The sequence below is a fragment of the Camelina sativa genome, chromosome 2 (assembly GCF_000633955.1).
Source record: "Camelina sativa cultivar DH55 chromosome 2, Cs, whole genome shotgun sequence".
Taxonomy (NCBI): Eukaryota; Viridiplantae; Streptophyta; class Magnoliopsida; order Brassicales; family Brassicaceae; genus Camelina; species Camelina sativa.
Window position 1 is genome coordinate 9,327,302 of NC_025686.1, and position 12,465 is coordinate 9,339,766.

Below are 12,465 nucleotides of genomic sequence, written 5' to 3' on the forward strand. Positions count from 1 at the left end.
AGGATCCTACTCTTGTCGGTTAGAACCTAACACTTTCTAACAAGCTCAACTCGGAAAAGGCCTGACACTCAAGAATACAATTGGCTTGAAAGAACGGTTGGTTAAGGGTGCGGGGAACTGTTCCAAAGATGGGAATCAGCTACTTGGATTGACAAGGGTGGTAAAAATGTGAAAGACAATCCAAGTATGTGTATGGTATCCATGAGTTCAACTTCAATGCATCACATGATGATTGCAAGTCAGGATTAGGTTCAGGTAGATAGGGAATGATATCAATTCAAAACATGCTTCAATCTTACATTTTCAAGTTCAATCAACAAGCATCAAAGAACTAATAACATGGGCCTTGATCATATCCTATTGAATCCAACATGCTAACAAGGTAACAATCATCATCAACCCCTATGCTAAATGCAACAACCCTATATGAATAAAACTAGACTCAATCCTAATATGCAAGTGCAAACTACATGAACACTCTGTTTTTGTGGAAATTTTCGATTCTTTTTTTTTTTTATGCAATAGATGGATGCAAACTCAAACATGATATGATGCAAAAAAAATTAAAATAAGAATCACAGAACACAACATCAGATACATCATCTCAAACCCTCCCCCAAACGTAAATTACACAGTCTCATGTGTAAGAAAAATTTGCAGGAGGATTTAAGAATCACAACAGAAACAATGCAGGAATGAAATGGTATGTATAAAGGAAAGGTCGGAGTACCTCAGTAGTAGAAGAAGGAGTCCGTGCTCGCCCAAGGAGGAGCGTGAAACTGACTCTGTCCTTCACCTTGTTCGGGATCCGTGGGTGTGACTTCAGCTGGTTGGTCGACTTGCTGCTCAACCGCTGGCGTTTTCTGGTACATGTTCGGCTGCTCTTCACACTGCATGTCATCGACTCTGGACTCGCCATGGTCTGATACCAACACAACAACCTCGGTAGGCTGATAATCACCCTGATGTTCAACTCCATGCATGCCCTGATGTGGGCTCGAGCGGGTGTCGTGAGTGGCTCAAGAGAGGAAGTCGAAATGTGGCTCGATTGAGGCAGTTGGTAAAGTTGGCTCGATTTGTCGGTTCGGAACAGCGAGAACAGCGGCTCGAGTGAGGCAGTCGGGAAGGTCAAGTCGCGAGCGTGATGTGCTGGTGTTGGTCGAGTCGAGTTTTGTAGACCCCTCTAGAATGTCTTGTTTAACCATATACTCTTTAGCATTCTGCCCAGGTTCAATAAGAAAAGATCTTCTCTTCTTCATTATCCCCAACCTCTGTCTTGCTTTTCTTGGAGAAGAAATTTTAACTATATCCTTGAGCTGCATGATTTGCCCTCTCATCTCCTCCAACGTGGTTGTTAACTCCGTCACTGAATCCCTTAAAATCTTGGTTGTTTGGGGTTCAGACAAGCTGTCAAGCGCGGGAGGACTTGTCTCTTGCGGTTGGTGATTAGGAAGTAGGTCTCAACGCTTAGGGAGGGTAACGACTGCTCTCGAGTTAGAGAATGGTCGAGTGACACTTTGAGTTTTCTCTTTGGTTACCAAAACCTCTGTTTCTGCCTCATNCGTCTTCCTGGCATACGCGATTTTGTCCGTGTGCGTCCAGTGGCTCAATTGGTGTGAGTAGGAGTGGCTCTAGTGGTGTGAGTAGGAGTGTCTCGAGTGGTGTGAGTGAAAATGGCTCGAGCATGGTCAGTGAAAGTAGCTCGAGCTGGGTGTATTACGCATCCACTAAAACGATGATAACTCTTGAACCACACCTCCGATTGGCTTGAAAAAAACGGCATTGGAAATAAGACTCAATTCTCTACAACTTTGATGAAGACGTCAAAAGCTGAATCCCTAGACCGATGGCTCGAATGATGGCTCGATTGAGGCAGTTGAGGATGGCTCGATTGTGGAAGTTGAGGATGGCTCGATTGATGAGGTTGAGGATGGCTCNTGCTTACTAAAGCACCAAGGTCACATAAGCACTTTTTGAAGGCCAATGGACCTAGAGAACAAGGCAAGGTGAAAGAACCAGGGTCCTCTAGCTTCTTTGGGATAATCATCTTCTGAATAACAGCCTTGCATTCATGAATAACCCCACCTATGTCATGCACTATCCTCTCATCTTCCAGAGCCTTAGCTTGAGCTCCTTTAGCTATCTTCTCCTTCTCTTTGGTCTTTTCGGTTATCAAGTCAGTTAAAAACTTTTGATATTGAGGCACAAGTGCAAATGCATCAAGTAAAGGCATCCTAAGTTCAATCTCCTTGACTTGTTTTTCGAACAGAGCTTTATACTTCTCAGTAAGCTGCTTCTTAAACCTCACTAGAAATGGTAGAGGTGGCTTGTATGGTGGAGGAATGATTCGCACAGGTTTATCCTTGGGAGCAGCGGGTTCTTTAGTAGTTTTAGGATCAATTTGCTTGGCTGACTTAATTGGATCCTTGAGCACCTCGACAGGATCCTTTATCTGAACTTCATCTTGAAGAAAATCCTCCCCATCTAAACTCTCAGTGTCCTCAGTGAGCCGTACATCTACAACTTGGGTGGTGATGGCATGGATAGTAGCATAGTCCTTGGAGTTTTGAACTACTTTTCCGGGTAGTTGGCCAGTTGTTGGGGTAGAAGTAGAAACAGTCTTGCCTTCCATATACTTCATCTTGGAGTTAAGAGCTTCAAACTTGACATTTAGATCATTGTAAGAACATTCCATCCGCTGACTGAGTTCAGCAAACTTCTTAGCAGTATCCAGAGAACCACTAGCTTGACCTTGAAGAAGTTGTTGCAGCATGTGCTTCATTTCTTGATCTGGAGCTTGAGTAGGTTGAACTTGTTGAGGTGAAAATCCTGGTGGTGGTCCGGAAGGAGCGTGATAACCTTGCTGGAACTGTTGCTTAGGCACGAATCCTTGATTGTAAGGAACAAAAGGTTTTTGCGGACCTTGTTGTTGATGTTGAGGAGGGTACACCTGATCTTGTGGATTTGCAACATTGGTGCTCCTGTAAGACAAATTGGGGTTCGTCTTGTAAGGGTTATAACCATTGTTGTATCCACCTTGATTTTGGACGTAGTTGATTGCTTCAGACTGCTCACCCTTTCCATCCTGAACTTGAAAATTGTCATCCTCAGATACAAAATGGACAGTCTGCTGCTGACTTAGCAAGAGGCGGTCAAGCTTGTCATTGACATTCTTAAAGTCCCTCTTGTACTTCTCCTCATATCCAGCATCACCTCTAACCGTGCGGTCATAGTCTTCATTGTAGTTACCATCAGACTGGGCAAGATTCTCAACCAGTTGCCATCCTTCCTCAACATCTTTGTTCAGGAAATTACCGTTAGAAGCAGTGTCAAGCTGCATACGTATCTTTTGTAGTAGACCACGGTAGAGAGTGCTCAGGAGTGACTCGTTGCTGAAACCATGGGGTGGACACTGGCTGTGGTAACCCTTGAAACGCTCCCAGGCTTCACAAAATGATTCTGAGCTATTCTGAGTAAAGCTAGAAATCTCCTTCCTGAGACGTGCTGTTCTGGAGTTGGAGAAGAACTTGGCCAAGAATGCTTTCTTGCAGCCATCCCAGGTGGTGATCGATCCCTTGGGAAGGTTTTTCTCCCATTGATGAGCTTTGTCTCCCAGGGAGAATGGGAAGAGGCGCAACTTGTAACCGTCCTCACTCACGCCGTTGATCTTGGTGAGACTGCATAGACGATCGAACTCGTCCAAGTGGTCGAGTGGATCCTCCATAGGCAACCCGTGAAACTTGTTTCCTTGGATTATGGAGATCAGACCACTTTTGATTTCGAAGTTGTTGTTCGGCACGGCGGGAGGGACGATTCCAGCACGTTGAGTATGAGTGTTCGGTGCATCCCCAACACCAATGTTTCGCGGTCTCGGATTTGGTTCATTCTATTGTTCCATACTGACTGGTGCTGGATGATCAGTGAGTTGACGAGCTTTTCGTGGTCTTTGTAACCGATTGATGTCGTCGATAGCAGGAAGGAGGTTCTGATGTCCTCTTGATCTGGTGTGCATACAATGTTGCAATCAACAGGTTCCTGAAATGCAAAAGAAACAAGCAGACAACCAAAACAAGTCAGTATTCAGAATGATAAGTGTAATAGAACTTAATCTTGCAAAACTTGAAATCTTAAATGTAGCAAAACGAATCCCAAATGGCAACGGCGCCAAATTGATACTAGGATTTTTGTGTCTCCTAGTAGATCTCAATTAACCTTATGCGTTGTAATACTTAAGGTATCAATCCAGTTGGGAAGGTTAACTATCACTCAAGATGCAATCAAGAAGTCACAAGTCAAGCCAATTCAAGAAGAGTGTTTGTCTAACAATCCTAGAATAGTCAAAATGCAAAACGAAAATGAGTTGCAGTACTAGAAACGAGATTGCATGACAAGAAGCGGAAAGGAATAAAAACATAAACGAGTCTAAGCATGAACTAAATAAGTGAGAAACGAAACAGTCTCGGGAATGTAATAAAAATCAGAAAGATAAAAGTCCTAAGGATGGGAGTAATTGACGTTGGTGGAGTATTCTAGTGTACAGAGTGTTCAACATGCCACAAGCAATCTATCCCTAAATAATGAACATCACGACTTAGCTAATCCAATCTCTTGACAGAAGCTACTCAGACTCAACCACTTCCAAACCTAGCTCTCGCTGGAGAAACATGATCAAGCATAGCATGACAAACAAGTCCATTCACGTCAACAAACATCCTAGACAGCTAATCTCTTAGGCTAGGAACGTAAGTCTCTGGCACTAGTCGGTCAGACATTTCATCGAACACCTTTTGGGTGTGGAAATGTCTCAAACCTAGTCCCAATTGATCAGAGAAAATCTAGTATTTCCTCCTCTAGCCCAGAAGGGAATCATACAATCAACACTTAAACACTCTGCATCCTAAGATCCTCCACCTAATCTATCCCATCCTCAAGAACTAATGCACTACTCAGATACGAAAATCATAGTTAAGGTTGCAAACACATAAAACATTGAAACAAGCATTCTTAGATAGATTAAAATGTGAAGAACAACTTGGTAGAAGAAATCAAATCGAAATACTGAATAAGTTCAAAGATATTGGGATACAAAGTCAGAGTACGTTTTTGGTAGCTAGGGAAACCTTACAAAAGANTGGTGGAGTATTCTAGTGTACAGAGTGTTCAACATGCCACAAGCAATCTATCCCTAAATAATGAACATCACGACTTAGCTAATCCAATCTCTTGACAGAAGCTACTCAGACTCAACCACTTCCAAACCTAGCTCTCGCTGGAGAAACATGATCAAGCATAGCATGACAAACAAGTCCATTCACGTCAACAAACATCCTAGACAGCTAATCTCTTAGGCTAGGAACGTAAGTCTCTGGCACTAGTCGGTCAGACATTTCATCGAACACCTTTTGGGTGTGGAAATGTCTCAAACCTAGTCCCAATTGATCAGAGAAAATCTAGTATTTCCTCCTCTAGCCCAGAAGGGAATCATACAATCAACACTTAAACACTCTGCATCCTAAGATCCTCCACCTAATCTATCCCATCCTCAAGAACTAATGCACTACTCAGATACGAAAATCATAGTTAAGGTTGCAAACACATAAAACATTGAAACAAGCATTCTTAGATAGATTAAAATGTGAAGAACAACTTGGTAGAAGAAATCAAATCGAAATACTGAATAAGTTCAAAGATATTGGGATACAAAGTCAGAGTACGTTTTTGGTAGCTAGGGAAACCTTACAAAAGAAAATGAGATAAAAACTAAGATGTCCAAAACAAGACTTAACAAAATGTATATATAGTAAAAACGCGTGAATCCCTAAAACTTAAAACGACAAGATAGAGCGTCGGTTTGGGAATCTCCTGAAGCATGTCAGACGGAGCGTCTTCCTGGCNTAGCATGACAAACAAGTCCATTCACGTCAACAAACATCCTAGACAGCTAATCTCTCAGGCTAGGAACGTAAGTCGCTGGCACTAGTCGGTCAGACATTCCATCGAACACCTTTTGGGTGTGGAAATGTCTCAAACCTAGTCCCAATTGATCAGAGAAAATCTAGTATTTCCTCCTCTAGCCCAGAAGGGAATCATACAATCAACACTTAAACACTCTGCATCCTAAGATCCTCCACCTAATCTATCCCATCCTCAAGAACTAATGCACTACTCAGATACGAAAATCATAGTTAAGGTTGCAAACACATAAAACATTGAAACAAGCATTCTTAGATAGATTAAAATGTGAAGAACAACTTGGTAGAAGAAATCAAATCGAAATACTGAATAAGTTCAAAGATATTGGGATACAAAGTCAGAGTACGTTTTTGGTAGCTAGGGAAACCTTACAAAAGAAAATGAGATAAAAACTAAGATGTCCAAAACAAGACTTAACAAAATGTATATATAGTAAAAACGCGTGAATCCCTAAAACTTAAAACGACAAGATAGAGCGTCGGTTTGGGAATCTCCTGAAGCATGTCAGACGGAGCGTCTTCCTGGCATACGCGATTTTGTCCGTGTGCGTCCAGTGGCTCAATTGGTGTGAGTAGGAGTGGCTCTAGTGGTGTGAGTAGGAGTGTCTCGAGTGGTGTGAGTGAAAATGGCTCGAGCATGGTCAGTGAAAGTAGCTCGAGCTGGGTGTATTACGCATCCACTAAAACGATGATAACTCTTGAACCACACCTCCGATTGGCTTGAAAAAAACGGCATTGGAAATAAGACTCAATTCTCTACAACTTTGATGAAGACGTCAAAAGCTGAATCCCTAGACCGATGGCTCGAATGATGGCTCGATTGAGGCAGTTGAGGATGGCTCGATTGTGGAAGTTGAGGATGGCTCGATTGATGAGGTTGAGGATGGCTCGATTGATGCAGCTGGGAGTGGCTCGATTGGTGCAGCTGAGAGTGGCTCGATTGGTGCAGCTGAGAGTGGCTCGATTGCGGAGGTTGAGAGTGGCTCGATTGCGGAGGTTGAGAGTGGCTCGATTGCGGAGGTTGAGCATGGCTCGATTGCGGAGGTTGAGCATGGCTCGATTGCAGAGGTTGAGCGTGGCTCGATCCTCTGCGCTTCCAACGTCTCCTAGACACATGAATTACTCCGAAATGCACAATGTATGCAAGGATGATGCAGAAACTTCCTAAACATGCAAAATGTACGAAAGAGGGTCTAAAATGATGCAAAACGACTAGTTGTCCTAGCTAAATGCATGACAAATACAGGCTAAGGAGATGCAAAATATAGACATATCATATATGCACCAGCAAAGCTCTTCTTAATTCCACATTTGATATCAAAGATCTTGGTGAGCTCAAATACTTTCTCGAGATTGAAATCTCTCGCTCTCCGGAGGGTTTATTTCTTTCCCAATGAAAGTATGCACTTGATCTTTTAAGTGAGACAGGTAAACTTGGAGGTAAACCAGTGTCTACTCCACTCGAGGAAGGTTACCAGGCCAAGCGAAAGGGGGAGATGAAGAAAACGCCTAATGCTCTGGTTAACAAACTGGCGGAGTTGTATGAGGATGTTGGGAGATATCGTAGACTTGTGGGTAAGTTAATCTATCTCACAATCACAAGGCCTGATATCTGCTATGCGGTCAATCAAGTCAGTCAACATATGAAGGCCCCAACCAACTTCGACTGGAACACGGTGAAATGGATCCTCTGTTACCTCAAGGGGAGCCCGGACCAAGGCATTTGGATGGGAAAGAACAACAACACTGAAATGGTAAGATATTGTGACGCGGACTATGCTGGTGATACGAAGGATAGGAGGTTAACGACTGGGTATTGTACATTTGTTGGTGGTAATTTAGTGACTTGGAAATCAAAGAAGCAGAAGGTTGTCTCATGCTCTAGCGCCGAGTCCGAGTACAGGGCCATGAAGAAGCTAACCAATGAACTTACGTGGCTCAAAGCATTCTTAAAGACCTTGGGTGCGAGTCTGATCAACTGATCACCATGCAATGTGACAACAACGCAGCAATTCACATTGCCACAAACTCAGTTTTCCACAAACGGACCAAACATATTGAAGTGGATTGCCATAAGGTTCGAGAGAAGATTGAAGAAGGGGTAATCTTACCGTGTCACATTCCGAGTAAAGATCAGCTGGCAGACATCTTCACCAAGGCTGCGAGTCCTCAAGTTTGTGAATACATCTATGGCAAACTTGGGCTCATGGATCCCACGCGTCCAAGATAGGCTCGCCTAACTGGTGGGTATCACACTCTTTCTCCCTTAATGAGGTGATGCTTCACGGGTTCCAAGCTTAGCCATTTCATTCTGCGAAGCTTGAGGGGGAGTATTGAACGTGATCGATCATGAACTTGGTGGTGTCCGTACGGTCGTCCGTACACATATGGAATAAGGCCGAGTTCTACTAGTGGTACATGAAGTAGAGATGAGGCCTGACCATATATGGCCCAAGAGAAGGATCGAGAATATCTTCATAGCCGTTGGACGAGAAATCAAACGAGATCACGTGTTGGTTTCTCTTAAGGAAACCAAGGATATGTCGCTATCTCCATTGGAATCAATCCTCTCTCTTTCCTTATGTCCCTATCGATATGTTGTATTGTGTTAAGGGTGTAGCCCTAGTTTCTTTTCCTATTTAAAGGCTCTAGCCGACATTGTATTACACACACTAATGGAATCTAAGTTTTTCTCTATTCTCTTTGTCGACTAAACTCTCCTCTTTTCACTTTCATATCTTTACTTCCACTTAAACTAACACAATGTGTTATGAGTAGGAAAGTGGTGTTTCAGGAAGAAACAATCTTCAAAGACTTGAAGGGAAAATCAGATGACAAAGCTCAATAAGTTATAGAAGCTTCAACTTCAAATTCTGATGTTATTACAAAATTAATGCAAGAACAAAGAAGTTCTAAGCAAGGTGGAGTTATCACTGAACCTAAAGTTGTAAGCAAAGAATCTGATGAAGAACATGGTGAAGAAACAGAGGAAGTTCAGTCACTAGAAAGAAATGGGTTGACTAACTATCAATTAGCAAGAGACAGACCTTGCAGACATATAGTAATTACATTCAAGATGAAGGATTATACTCAATTTGATTTTGCATTGAATTGGCATATGAGGTTCTGAAGAAGAACCTCAGTGTCTTCATGATGCTCAAAAGGATCAGGACTGGATTACGTGGAATGGTGCTATGGGAGAAGAAATGAACTCGTTACTCAAGAATGGTACCTGGATTCTAGTAGACAGACCCACATACAAGAAAGTAATAGGGTGTAAGTGGGTATTCAAGCTGAAGCCTGGAATACCTGGTGTGGAATCCAAAAGACACAAAGCTAGACTTGTTGCGAGAGGATTCACACAAAGAGAAGGAATAGACTAGCAAGAGATCTTTGCTCATGTTGTGAAGCATGTTTCAATCAGGATACTAATGTCAGTTGTGGTTAATTAAGACCTGGATTTAGAAAAAAATGGATGTTAAAACAACTTTCTTACATGGAGATTAGGAGGAAGAGTTGTACACGGAGCAACCAGAGGGTTTTGAATCAACTGATGGCGAATACAAGGTTTGTCTTATATGGCTTAAAGCAGGCTCCACGTCAATGGAATAAAAGATTTGACAATTTTATGATGGAAGAGGAGTTTATAAGGAGTGAACATGATCAATGGGTATATGTGAAGATGATTAATCAAGGTAATTTTGTTTATCTTCTATTATATGTGGATGATATGTTAATTGCAGGAAAGAACATGTCAGAGATTAAAAACATAAAACAGAGACTTAGTGAAAAGTTTGAGATGAAAGACATGGGAGCTGCTAGTAAGATCTTGGAATAGAAATCACAGGAGACAGAGATCAAGGAATTTTGTGTCTCTCTCAGTTGGATATTTGAAAAGGTTCAATATGAGTGACTGCAAGCCTACAGATACTCCTATTGGGACACACTTCAAGTTATCTGCAGTTCGGAATGATACAGAGTGTATGGACACAGAGAAGACTCCATACTCAAGCGCTGTTGGGAGTGTGATGTACTCAATGATTAGTACACGACCTGATCTTGCCTATGCTATAGGTTTGGTTAGTCGGCTTATAAGTAAGCCTAGGGCAATGCATTGGGAAACTGTGAAATGGCTATTGAGATACATTAAGGGTTCTCAAGATTTGAGTTTGGTATACACTAAAGAGAAGAATCTTAGTGTGATTGGATACTGTGATTCAGATCATGGAGGTGAATTGGATAGGAAAAGTGATAACAGGATTTTCACCTAAGGTATCAATTCCCTATGCAGTTGTAGTACAAAGGATTATTAGTCCAAATGATTGTTGTTAACAGATAAAATGCAATCAGAACTATGCAAGTCAAGTCAAGCAATAAAAGGGGTTTTGACTAACAGTCTAATATGAACAGAAATAAAAAGAATAAAGCAAAGAACTACTCGACCGAGGTACACGATGCAAACAATCGATTACCGGATCGAGTAGGTGATCGGGTGACAAGAAAATAAAAACAGGATTATGAACAACTCGAGGCTCCACACGATGCTGATGATCGAGTACCAGATCTGGTTGGGGTCGAGTTAAAGATAAAAACTTAAACAATAAATATACGAAAGCTCCTAATGATGGGGTAATTGGTTCATAAGTATTCCTAACCAACCTAGAATGTTTTACATTCCTCAAGCAATATATTCCCTAGACAGTGAATCTCTAATCCTTGCTAATCCACTCTCTTGGTAGAAACAATCAACCTTAATCACTTTCCTACCCAACTCTCGTTGGAGAAACGTGACCAATCAGACATTAAAATCTGATTCACTATTGCCAATAAATCCCTTACTCATCTAATCTCTTAGGTTAAGTGAACAAATCTCAGGCATTAGTTGATTCAAGCATTTTATCGAACACCTCTCGTGCGGAACGCCTAGGATCTAATCTCAACCTCTTGGTTTGAAACTAGCATTAAGAACACCAATCCAAAAGGGAATTTTCATAAAAACAATCAAGCTAAAACATCCTAACCGATCAAGAATACATACTAGCATATCCCATCCCTAGAAATTTTAGTTCACTAGTCAGATCTCATCACAAACGACATGACAATGGAGATGAATAAGAATTGCATTCAAAAATAATGAGTATAATTGAAAACAATAAAGAACAGAAAGTAGAATTACAAAACTGGAAAAAAGAAAAATACTAAAAACAAATCTCTCTAAGAAAGTATGGAAATCGACTGGAAATCGCCTTGTAGCTCTTGCTCTCTCTCTCTCTGCCGTGTGTGGCGTGACTCAGGCTAGAGAATTAGAGAAGGGTTTATATATGGTAACCCTTTGACCTAGCCGAAATAGCTATCATCCGAACACCTACACGAGGCTAGGGTCGAGCACCTCCTCGGGTTGGGCTTCGGGTGGTTCTTCTTAAGCTTAGATCAGCTTGCTCGGATCAAGACCTCGGATTGCCCTTCTTGCACGATCACATCTTCGGGTACATGCTCGGGCGACTCCTAATTCTTGCTCTTTTTAAGCCCTAAAGCACATATTTTCATCCAAAATACTACAATGCAGTAATGCAACATCCTAAAACACCTAACTGCAGATATCTAAGGTTAAGGACCTAAAAATGCTAATGTTAGACTCTAGACAATGCAAAACATGACTAAAAAGATGCTTAAAACGTGTAAAATAGAGAGAAATCAAAAAGATTAACTAGTAAATATGTTTTCATAGTGAATTGTAATACAGTAAGTTGGAAATCAAGTTTACAATAAGTTGTGGCCTTATTATCTACTGAAGTAGAGTATATGGCTTTGACTGAAGCAGTGAAGGAAGCTATCTGGATTAAATATCTATTGGAGGATCTTGGTTTGAAGCAGGAAAAAGCAAAAGTTTGGTGTGATTCTCAATCTGCAATTTGCTTGTCCAAGAACAATGTTTATCACGAGAGCACCAAGCATATGGCAATCAAGAGATCTTTTCTCAGTGACATTATTGAGAAAGGTGAATAGAAGTGTCCAAGATTCACACTTCAGAGAATCATGCGGATATGCTAGCAAAAGGTATCCCTAATAATAAGTTTGATTCATTCTTGGATGTTCTGAAGCTGATCAAATGGGAGGAAGTGTTAAAGCTTACAATGTTGGAGGTTAAACCCAAGTATGACAGTTCATTATGGAGGAGAAGAATTATATCAAGGTGGAGAATGTTATGGTGTGATCCAATTCAACTGGTTATCTTGATGTCGACTTGGTTAGCTGGTTTAATGATGGTTCACTATTCTTGGGCATCAGTTTTAGAAGTCCAAGAAGGAAGAGGATTTGGTTTCAAATAAATCAAAATTGCATAAGCATTAGGATTTATTCTTTTTGTGCTGATATATATACACATTTTTATTCTCTCTCGTTGTATCTCTATTCATCTCTATCTTGTAATCTCATTGAAGTTCTGTTCTTGAGCTTGAGAGAAACACTTGAATCATTATAGTGAATTGTTGGG